The sequence below is a fragment of the Falco peregrinus genome, chromosome 2 (genome assembly GCF_023634155.1).
Source record: "Falco peregrinus isolate bFalPer1 chromosome 2, bFalPer1.pri, whole genome shotgun sequence".
NCBI lineage: Eukaryota > Metazoa > Chordata > Aves > Falconiformes > Falconidae > Falco > Falco peregrinus.
The window spans coordinates 18759950-18772171 of NC_073722.1; positions in this window are offsets into that span (position 1 = coordinate 18759950).

Below are 12222 nucleotides of genomic sequence, written 5' to 3' on the forward strand. Positions count from 1 at the left end.
CTCCAAACGATCATCAAATAATTAGTAGAAAAAAGCCAATACACATCCTTTTTTCATTTTAATACTTATTGCTGTGCAAATACATCAACCCTTACCCTGTGGTTTGTAGCACTTCCCCACATAAAGCAGAAAGACATCAGGTTTCATTTAAGCACTATGTTTATTAATTTTGAACTCAAACTAGGATCATATTAAAAACACATTACAAATCACTTAAGAGCTATTAATGCCTGCCAAAACTAACCTGTGGTTTTAAATAAGAGGAAAGTCAAAGTAAATGAAAAGTAGCATTTAACTCGCTGTAATGTTTCATAAAAAACGCACAACATATGTAGTGTTTCAAAAAGTACTCAGCAGAATCCCATACACAAAGAGCACTCTTGATACAACCGAAGGGAAAGGAAGGACTTAGAGTTTGAAGTCAATTGTCTGAAACGCGAAAGCAAGCATCAGTCTGGCAATATTAGCAGACATTTAAAGCTGTGCACAGAACTCCCAGTGAAATCACTGAGACACCCTGCACAGGCAGAATTATTTGCAGAACTAGATACCAAACTCTTGACCACTTTGAATTTTCAAAAACCTGCTTCTAATTCTATTCACACTGTAAACATTTAGATTAGAGGTATCTGTCCAGCAGATCACTTACACCTTGCCTTGGCTTCAAGTCTGAAATTATGCGCATACTTCAGTGATTTGACAGAGGGATTCAAGCACAGTTTTCAACGTTTAGATGGCGTGGTGTGACAGTGAAACTGTTGTGTGTGGAGATTAGGATGTACAAGCACTCAGGGCACTTGACTGGTAAGCAGACACTACTTCCTGTAACATTTTTTGTGATGAGACTTTGATTTTAGCTCTTTACAACTTTGTCAGAATTTAAGCAATAGGAGAAAAAAGTGTTGATGGCAGGTGCCTACTTCAGGCTAGGGCAAAATTCAGATAAGATAATTTATGTGCTTCTGAAAAGGTGGTAGACAAAAATCTGCTGTTATTGTTCATGTTCCTGTGTTGACTACAGCTTTTTTATTTGTTACTGATACCTATTGAAGGAAAACATTCTGTGACAAACCCTCAGACAGGGACTTGAAAACTGAAATATGCTCCCTGTAATTTGCTTTTCATGTCTTGCCTTTAATGCAAGAACTGCTCGAATTCAGCCAAGCTCTTCATTTCTGAAACGTATCTGCCCTACAAGCACATGTGAGAATTTGTCAGCATAATTTTTACAGACCTCATGACCAACATGGTCAGTCCCAAGCTTCAGTGGCTTAGCTGGACTCGTACTGAAGTGACCCCCTTCTGTGCAGTGGGTGCCACAGCTGTCTTCCATATTCTCTGTGCCCTTCCTGTTAGCACCAAGACAGTGTGAAAAGAAGGGAAAAAACAGACAAAAATGTGGAAGGATCAAATATTGTATGTTGAAGAGAAAGAAGATTGGATGAGGAAATTGAGTATTGGGATAATATAGTTAAGGAGGAATCTTACAGAAGAAATTAAAAAGTGTAGGTGATCACTCTCAAACGGAGGCATCTCCATTGGAGCTCAATGCCATTTGCAAAGGAGGTCAGCACTGCCCAGATGAGCAAAGCAAGGCATGAAAGTATCAAATCCTGTATCATATGGCAGGCCAGCAAGAGGAACATGCAACTCCTGAATCCCAGTCCAGGAGCCAGTGCTTCAGAGACAGAGAACTCTGTCTTTAGTCATTTCACACACCTGAGCCTGACATGGTACTTCCATCGTTTAAATGGGTGACAATCACTGTGTGAAACTGGACATAGATCTTTAAAGCCATTCACCTTTGAGAATGACAAGGCTAAGCCTGACTGACTGGGTGGGGGGACAGAAAGGAACAACAGACATCCTTGAAGAGTTTATTTTCTCTCCCAAATTACAAAGAAAGTCTATCTGAAGCACTGCTCACCTGTCCTGAGGCAGTCCATTGTAAGTCCTGCTTTATTTCCTGTGAAACCCCCACATGAGGCAAGCAGTGAAGAAAATACCAATGGCTTATCACAGTATTGGTCTAAGGAGGGCAAACAGCTTCACTTTCTCTTTCATCGCATCTAACTGGGTTATCTTGACCTTTCCCCAGGTCTGGCCCAGTATGACAATGAGGTATCTGTAAATTAAGCCAGATAAGGCTGAAATTAGGTTGAAAAAGCATCTTCAAGCTCTAAAGGACAAGCAGCAACTCTTTCATTTAGGACAGTTTATAGGCTCCTTCTTACTTGAGCCTCACTGAATCCTTCGATGTTGATGCAGTGTGGAACCACTAGCCATGATGGAAACTGTCAGGATTACCTTAAGTAAGTATTTATACAAGGAGCAAATGGCTCTGTTTTCTTTTGAGTGAACATAACTTTGCCAGTACTATCGGGGCACTTTACAAGTTCAAAAAAGTCAAAAGGAGTGTAGCTTGATGCATGATGTCCTTTACAATCTGTGAGATATAGAATGCAGGTAAAGTCGATACCAACTCAGCATGCCTTAATCCCGATTTTTATCTCTAAGAGAACTTACTGATTCATTGCAATCACTTGCATTATTGATGGCCTCTCTTTAAATGTCCCCAAAGGAATAAACTGTCAAGAGTGAAATAACTGTTTCCTGAATATTTACATAAATATTCCCCAAAGTATTTTAATTAATAAACCTTTACAGCTACCTGCAAATTTGAACAATATTCCACCTTGTCTTCAAGACAAAGAAACTGAGGCATTTTCAAAGGCAGATGATGTAGCACATTAACACCTAACACCAAGAGCAGATCCTGATCCCAAGTCCTCTGTGGCTTGGGAGATCAGAACCTCATAGACTGGCAAGTATGCCTAACTGCAAGGCAGAGTATCCAGAAGAAACAACATACCTTGCACAACTACTGTCCTTATCTAAAGGTGAAAGCTCTCATTTAGGATGCTGTCTGATGATAGACACGTGATGTATGAATACAGGAAAAATGGGAGCACTGATGAACGTGATCTGGGTTCTGCTCCTTGTGGATAACTGCAAATGCTTTGGACTCTCAGTGCCACATGCCTTAAGCTTTAACAGCCCTGAACCCCTCCTTTAGTAGCATTATTCCAAAGCTGGATGCTGGGATCTTTATTTGTTTAGTTACTGATTTATGGTTGCTGTTGCTGGAGGCTTCTCCCTCACCCCCTCAAGACAAGGAAACATTTACAACTTCTGCCTCCTCACCCTTTCTCCTTTCAGCCTGAAATCCTCTCTAAGGCTACCTGACAGACTGCAGCAATCACCCTGTGAATGGTAAGTAATTTCCCTATTGACAGCCTCCCACTTACGCTGACACCTGCCAGCACTCCCTGACACTTGAATAAGCATTAAGACATTAACAGAGCGGCACAGGTTTAAGGGTTTGAATAACAATGTTCTGTAGACTCACTACATTCACACAGGCAGCCAAAAAAACCCTTGTGCACTAAATTTTGCCATCCTTGGGGCCCGGGAAGGCTGCTGGAAGAAGGGTGGCTGCAGCAACAGATTACCTACGTGGATGAACTGACACCTTTTGCTATTCCAGACAGTGAGGTCTGATCTCTGGCCAGTGAAGCTTTGAACGTCTTTCTGTGTACCGCAGTACAGCTGGGATTGGGGCTACAAGAAACGGACTCACTGGTTTGGGAAAATAATAGTAAAGAGCAAACAGAAACAAAAACAGTCTTCAGAAAACAAAACCAAACCAACCAACCAAACAAAAAAAACCCCCACAAAAAACAAAGCCCCAAATTAAAATAAATAAACCACCTCCTCCCAAAGCCAAGGCTAATCCTTCTGAATTTTGTAATGTTCATAAACCGTCCTTGAACTGTTGAACTGGAACTGCAGAGCTTTGAACTGCTTTTGGAGTGCATAGTCTTGTACTGCAAGTATCACAAGGACAAAACAGTCTCCATTTTAATAAGAAAATGATCCCACTATGCTTGCTTAAAGTTTATACTAGCACTTGGTTTATTTCTCTTGTGTGTTCGCCTAGCATGTAGCCAGTCTGGGACTCTGGTATAATGGATGATCTATTAGCTTGAAAGACATTCTCTCCTGTCACTTCCAACCATACCAATCATGCCAGACTATGTCATGGAGGAAAATGATCCTTTTAACCTGCAGCAGTGATGGCTCTTAAGAGAAACCTCAAAGTGCTGGTTACAGTAAGAAGCTTCTGTACCAGATGACTTGCAGGAAACCTGGTATGCCTCCCAGATGTTTAATAAACTTGACAGTGCTCTCTCAAAATCTTTGGCTAGAGTTCAGTCATCTCTACCCACAACCAGTGCACAAAGGATTCAGAGAGTTCACAAACCACAACTTTTGTTTTGAAGTATGGATAAAGTATGCACACAAATTTCACTGTGTTTGCTATTTTGTGAAGGGAGCTGGTGTATTTTCCACCATTATGTGCTGCAAATAGGCTTATAGTTCAACAGAAAAGACAAGAAAAATGAAGAGATGTCCTGAAAACTAAGAAAACAATGCCTTTATGACTTTTAAGGTGTTAGTTCAGTTGCAGGTCAGTGAAGTAAAAGGAAGATTTATTACAAATAAAAGCTGTTTGACAGCCTATGTAAAGAAATTTGGTGGGTGACCTCCGTTCCAGAGAACAGATCCACATTTTCAAAACTATTACTACAGCACCTAGGCAGCTGCATGAGGAATGGCTTTCCTATTCTGCAAGTATTTGTATGTCAAAAATCCCTCCCAAGCCATAACACAAATTTGAGATCACCCCAGAACATGCATGTTCATGAACCAAGAATCCCAAACATATTTTATACCGTTTTTAGAAGCATAAATTTAAAATTAAAAATCTTGAATTATTTAAAAAATTAACCAACATGTGAAAACAAAGGTTGGCTTGAAAAAAAAACCAACACAACTTTTAACATTCAGAAATAACTAAGTAGAAAATCTCAAGTCTTTTTCAATTCTCCCCCCAGAAGATTATCAGATTGTTTTTGCAAAAGCTACTCTTTTTCCTAACATTTTTGAGTTTTGCGAATTGTCTGGTCAATAGGGGAAAAAAGTGTCATTGGAAGATTTCCTGCTCTCTCTGCTTAATTGAAAGGTTGCCTGCTGTGTCCTCAGCTGTCCCCTTCCAGCTTCCACTGGAGAGGAGGATTACAAAGCTCTGCAGAATAAAACCCTCCTGGAGCTGTCCCCCACGTACACACACACATAACGGAGTATTTACTACACCCAAACAGAGAAAAATAGCTGGTGCTCAGCCTCGAACCCCTTTATTAGCATGGGGTATGTCTCCCAGAAAGCTTGGAACAACAGCCCCTGGGCTCATAGATTGCAGGAGGTACTGCTCACCACGGAAGACATACATACAAGGCAGAACACAAAACTAAGCAAAACCAACTTCTGTAGTGACAGGTAAAAGCCCTGGCTACGTATATTTCGATAGGCACAAAGATCTGCTAAGACCTTCCTGAAAAAAAAAAAAAAAGTGGAGTAGAGGAGTATTTATGTTTTTTCTGCTGCTATTCTCTGTAACTGCAAAGACTTGCCATTAAGTTAATACTTTTGATGGGTAGAAAATAAACACAAGTCTCAAAGGAAACCATGCAGGCTGAGTAGCTTATACTGATACCATTTGACTCTTCAGTATTTCTTTCTATTAAGTAAGTAACAGTCATTTGAAAACCGTTTAAATGTTACTTCATGCAACAGAAATGGCTCAAAACAGCCGTTCTTGAAACAGAATACACAGTGAACACTTCAATTCTTGTCTAAATATGGTTTAGCAGCTGTACTTATACACACATGATGGACTGCAACTCTCATCTGCCGTGTCAGTTCACTGGCTTTCAATGGCAGTTTGCTTTTTCCCCCTCTTATGGCATAATAGAAAGGAAAGGCACCTTGCCAGAAACCAAGATTCAGATTCTGCAAACTGTTACTGCACATGGTCAACATCAACAGGAGCTGACCTGAGAGACAGTCTTATTAAACATTAACACAGTACTTCAGACAGAGCCCATGAGTACGGGTATGTAGGACACAGGCTGAAAGGAAGGACGTTTAGTCTGAAGAGTGCAGTATCTTCCACAGATTTACAATACTGTTTAAATATTATTGCTTTATTGTTGTCTACTTAGCAGAGCTGTAGTACTTTATCAGAGCATAACCTCAGCCAAGTAAGATGTTTCTCATCACCTCTGACTTTAACCCTGGGATAAACACCACTGCACAACAGGCAATTAGGAGAAATTAATCAGAAGGCTAATTTTAAAAAAAAGAAGGGCTTTGACTTTAATATCATTGGGGTTTTTTTAATTAATTCTTGCCTCTTTCTTGTACCTAAGCAATGACACAGCCACAGTGCCAGAATTCAGAAACACAACAACAATTAAATGCAGAAGTTATTATAAAAGAAATCTGAAAACATGTCTCTGGAAATCAGCAGTGCCACAATTTTCAGTCTTCTGGGTTATTTGGGTAAAATTCTACTCACCTTTCATATTGCAACAAAAGACAGAATTGTCCTGCCATTTTTCAGCAATTCAGTTCAATTTGCCAGCTCCAAAGATTTTGTCAGAAATGTTATAGCATGAAAATATTTGTTTCCTTGCAATGAAATAAATTTTATAAAGCAAAAAATCAAAGGTTTCCTTCATTTGGTTTTATCCAAGTTTCATGGCTATAAGAAGCAGCATATATGTATGACCCACATGTATTTTTAAGGCTCAAAAGGCATGTAAAAGTAAACCTATTTTTACATCAAGGTATTTCAGCTCATCTGTCAATTGTTTGGGAGAAAGAAGAGGCAGAGGTGGAGATGTTACCCCTGGCACCCTCACACCTCTCACAACCTATGTAGTAGGCCTTGTTATAGGCACAAGAAAGCGCACCTGGCAAAATACATCTATTCTGGTTTGTTTAGGACCATGTAGGAAAAAGATTTTGTTATTTTTTTTAAAGTGATTTCTATTTCATATTTCAAAGTAAATAAAATATTTTCACAAATTAATTTTCACTTGCTTCCACCTAGAGAAGTTCAATACAACATTGATTTTAGCCGTTAGTGGAATGGGCAACTATATATCAGCATAGCTCTCTATTTCTGAAGAATAACCATAAATTATTCTATTGATCAAAAGGCCTATACTTTCCTTTTTCCAGCATAGGGGAGAATTTCCCTAAATTCAGATTAAGAAATAAGAAATTAAGAAACAGGTACAGACTGCTGAGGATAATCTATGTAAGAGAGAACTTCCTCCTGCAAAATTAATAACATTCTTTGAGGACAGGATTAATTTAGCAGTAGGCTTAGATGCAATTCACAATGCCAAATGAGCAGGTGGCATTCTACATAGTCATACAGAAGTTTCTGCCTCTCTTGGCAAACACAAATGTTTGATGTGATCAAAGCCAAAAGGGTTTTGGCCTTTGCTGAGCAGTCAACACTGTTTTCAAGTTCTCATAGCCTTTTCTTCCTCTGTCTGCATATGGGCAGGGACATATGGGCCTTGTTTCATGTTACTCGTTCACACAGATTAGAGGTTATTGTTAAAAGTACTCTGACTAAGGCAGCACAAAGCTCTAAGAAGGTTCCCTCTTCTTAAGAAATGCCCTCAAATATTATGCTTTGGAAAAGGGAAGGAGGGCATTTGGATAAACAAGGACGGACTGGCTAGAAAAGAAGTCCAACCACAAAAGCAACAACAAAATTCCAGGCTGCAGAATATAATTAAGGGGGACTGCTTAAGTTCCTAAGAGGAAATCAGAAGTCACTATGTACAGTTTTCACTAAACCTTTTTATTGCAGTTTAAGCTCTGCACAGCCGTGCTGCAATCAAACAGGAAGAATGCCAGCAAGGAACAGTGTGAAATCCATGTGTATGAAAGTCTGCTAAAAGTCTCTGGGTTACCCACATAGGAAAACCCCAAGCCTGCACTGAGCAGCTTCAAAAGCAAAGGCAGGTAGGTGATTACATATGTTTTCCTAGAGTATGTGACAGACTAGTGGACTGCAGTTTTATAAACATCATAGGCCTTGTCCACCCTGCAGAGGATATAAATCAGAACTGCAGAAAACCACAGCTGAATGGTTGTGGACATTGGAGGGGGTGAAGGAAGAGATGTTTAGTGAAACCTTGGAGATAATGTTGCCAATGGGTATTGATACCTCTAATGAACTAGAGAGCAAGGAGCAAAGTTCTTTTCCTGGTTCTGTCACCAGTGCTTTATGTAGCTGTATGTGCATCATTTTCCTTCTAGGCCCCCATTTCCCTTTTTCTGTTTCCTACAGGATAAGCCCTTCAGTGCAAATTCAGCTTATTTCTATGCAGCTGTCAGATGATCCACAGCTCCAAAGGGCGTCTCACACACGCAGAGTTCCGTGTGCTTTCAAAACATAGAAGCAGAAAAGAAAAACTCTTCCCAAACCAGTTTCTAACAGGAGAATGTTTATGAGCATCCTCTACAACTGTATCCACCAGACTTCACAGCACCAAGACAAGCTGCAGAGTATCATTAGGACATAGCCTCTTGAAATAAAAGCAATGGCAGCAAAGTGGGTGGTGGTTATATCATCATCAGTGAATGATCACCCCAATAGTTTTACGTATTTAACTTGATTAGAGAATGAAGTTACTCTGGATTCTGGTATTCTACAGTGCCATGGAGTTTGAGGTGAAACCCACAAAATTCATATTTCAATAAACATCATGGAGAAGAATATAACATGCCTATAATAAAATGAACCTACTGGCTTGAGTGCTATGGGATTTCTTTCCAGAAGTTTTTGCCAACAGACCTCCCCTGCACTCTACAGAATATATTCAGCTTTCATTTACAGGCACACAACCTCTGCTACAACACTTAGAGCTTTCCCATCGTGAGTCCTGAAGGCATGCAGGTGGTGCACATAAAGGGAACAGCATTTGTCCTTCTGTATTGCTGAATGACATCATATGGGCCCATTTGGACTGAGGTATCAGTCACTGAAGGGTGAACTCTTGGTGACACTCATTTTTAGAGGCCATTTCAAAGAAGCCACAAGTATGATGAACTCTGATAGCCTGGACTCTAGAACTAGTAGTAAGAAGTAAAGAAATTCAACTTGTGCTAAAACAGATATTATAACTGAGTTCTGGAAGGTAAAATAATATTCCCTTCTCTCCCTTTCATAATTCTTCTATGTACTAGCATCACCCTGAGTGGAAGAGAAACTGTAAACTCAAAAACATTGACAAGAAGAGCCTTTTGTTGTAGGAGACCATGACTTTAAATGGCAGCCAGTGCTGCAACAAATCACCCGTCTGCATCGTTGATGATATAAAAATTACTTCAGAGAGCTGATATGTGGACTACAGACATTATTTAATGTGGCTGCCAGAAAGCCCTTCATAAAAATTCGTTACTCCAGCAGCTGGTCCTCATTACCATGAGACTTCTTGTGTGTTCTTCTATGGAAGGCAGAAAAACCAAAACCATATTCCACGTTTCATCAGAAGAGCTGGGCCTGATTTTAACTAAATTGAACAAAGAAAGGCTCCCATCACCACCTATTACAGAGACAGCTTCTTCATCACCTACAGCTCAGAAGCGTCATTCTGATGTGCCCTACTCTCCATAGGATCTGGCAGCAATGGGCTTTAAACATTATGATCAGACCCAGCAGAAGCAACCCAGAAAGCTTTAGGGGGTTTGCTTCATTCATCCAAAGGAACAAAATCCTCAAAGGGGCACTGCTACTAGTATTGATGTCTTTAAAATTGTTCAAAATTTTTACTCAACAGTAAGCACAGCTCTTTACTGGGGAATATAAAAATCATATCATATGGTGGTACACAAATAGTTCCTTTCTGGACAAGGCCTTACAAACATTTCTTTTTATATGCCTCTGAAGCTGTCAAATTGATCTGCTTTAAAGGGGAGAGAAAAATACTCACGTGAAGCAGAGTGACATGATTTCCCAAATTGCCCTACTCAAACAATAAGAAATAGGTGATGAAGATTAATTAAAGTTTAATCCAGCACATTAGCCATCCCATCTCTCCAAATAAAGTTTAATCCAGCACGTTACCCAGCCCACCTCTCCAAATACTCTTTAGAGATTACATATCACTATTAACAGTCAGAAACTAATAATCCATAGGGAGAACGAAACCCATGGCTCCCACATCCTTCTCTTTCAGGTGTAGATGGCCAGGTCCTGGCAGCAGCAGACACTGAGGGTGCTCAGTTGCTTCCTCAGAAACACACTGCTCAAGAGAACGTTGCTCAGTTAAGACACTCTCTTAACTGGAGCTCTCTGTACTAGGTATCTGTATCAGGAAAACACCTACTTGCAAATCATTAAGCATTTTTAAGCTCTGGCCTTCTGACACAGAGACTGACTTGCTAATGACAAGGTCATCTTTCCTTCCAGAGACAATGAGGGTCCCAGACCAAGAGCTGCTGAACACAATAGCCTAGCTCAAGACAAGGACCATGAATTTCTACACCACCTCCTGATAATGCGTAACTTACTACTCACAGAAGGCAGGCAAAACTCCTGGGAGTTTTCCTTCTGCCTCGTGCACATTTCCAAATCTGGCTCATGTCCACTATGTGAGTTTACCAAACTGCCTTGGATAACCTGTTCTCTCCATACACTTCCCTGTCCCTCCTTCCCTCACTGCTATGTGTTGTTAATGCACGTCTGTGGAATAGCTACCAGTTTGTTTGTGAAAATCACTTTCTTGCCATTTCATTGTTTTATTGGAAAGTGCAACTAAAGCAGAGGGAAAAAGGATGCAACACAACAGGAGAGCTCTTAATTTTCAGTTCATTGGCTGGCAGGCCAAACAAGTTGCTTGCATCAGTAGGGGTTTCCTAGCTGAGAACTGGCTTCTGCCTGGAAGCTGTGTTGCTGGAGTACAGAAGGTCTGGAAGACCAAAATGGTTTTGTTTTGCTCTCCCAAACCACCATTTCCTCCTTGGTTCTCATGTGCCTTTTTAATAGGAGAGATCTGTAACCCAAGGAGAACAACTTACTCCTGTTTATGCCAGCATTCAAGTTCCAGAAGACAGACAGTTTCAGAGAAGGCTTGCTGTAATTACAAGATTCATTTCTCCCCCTCTAGTTTGTGGCATTGCTGTAACAATAACTACTACTTTTAACGCTGAGATACTGAACAATAAATGTGTAAACTTCCCATCTCTCAAAGTGCTTTCAACAGATGAAATGCATTGATTTAAAGAATTACCATACTGGGATTTAGAAAACAACACAGGAAAAGAAAACATCCTTTTAATTGACACTTTACCACTTGTTATGTCTAGAATCGCTATACTGATGAGAGATTCAGCATAATATTAATGATTATTATTTTACTGATGTCAGTATTTCTGATTCTTAGGACATTCAGCTACTGTTTCAGAAACAAGAAAAATATTGTTATTCTGCAGAAAATATACAGAACTACATGAGATGGAATTCCTATAGCATTATTTTCATTGAAACACAATTGCTTCAAAAGCAATTAAAAAAAATAATCTACTGGTTGGGATTTTTCAAAGCTTTCTTTAATTGACTGTACTTTTCATTTGCAGTATTATTTTTTTTTTGGTGAAAATAGTAATAAGGGCAGTGAAATTTCAAGTTACACAGATATTTCTTAGTTAAAAAAATCACACAGAACATGAACAAATGATACTATTCAAATTGTTCAAGAATAATAGAAGCAAAACTGCAATCTTTTCCTATGTGGTACTTTTCAGTAGCTCTAAATGAAGCTAACTAGTTTTCTGTGGCACATGCAACTAGGCAAAGAGGTGCAGAGGCTCATACAATGCAGTATTCTTTGGGATATATTTTTCATTAATATACACCAACAACATAAAATTCGGCTGCTACTCCACCAAGTATCAGCAAAGTGAGTTAGGTAGCATTTTTCTGAGAAAGCTGCATAGTGAAACCGAAGTCTCAACCCTCCTCTGCCTCATGTTTTGCAAAGTCATTACTGCCTTTGCAAAGCAGACAGGCAAACCATTCCTTAAGCACAAAAACCTGGGGGTAAGTGTTCTGAAGCTACCACAAAAAGTTACATCACCTTGTAAAACTATATAGATGCTGCGACAGAATGCCGAGTCTTTCACATACAACTGTCTCTGATGGGCAAAAAGGGAACTCTGGAATTTCTGGCTAAAATTCTACCACTGAACAGAAAAGGTGCTTTCTCTGCTTCTAATGGGATCATGCCCTCC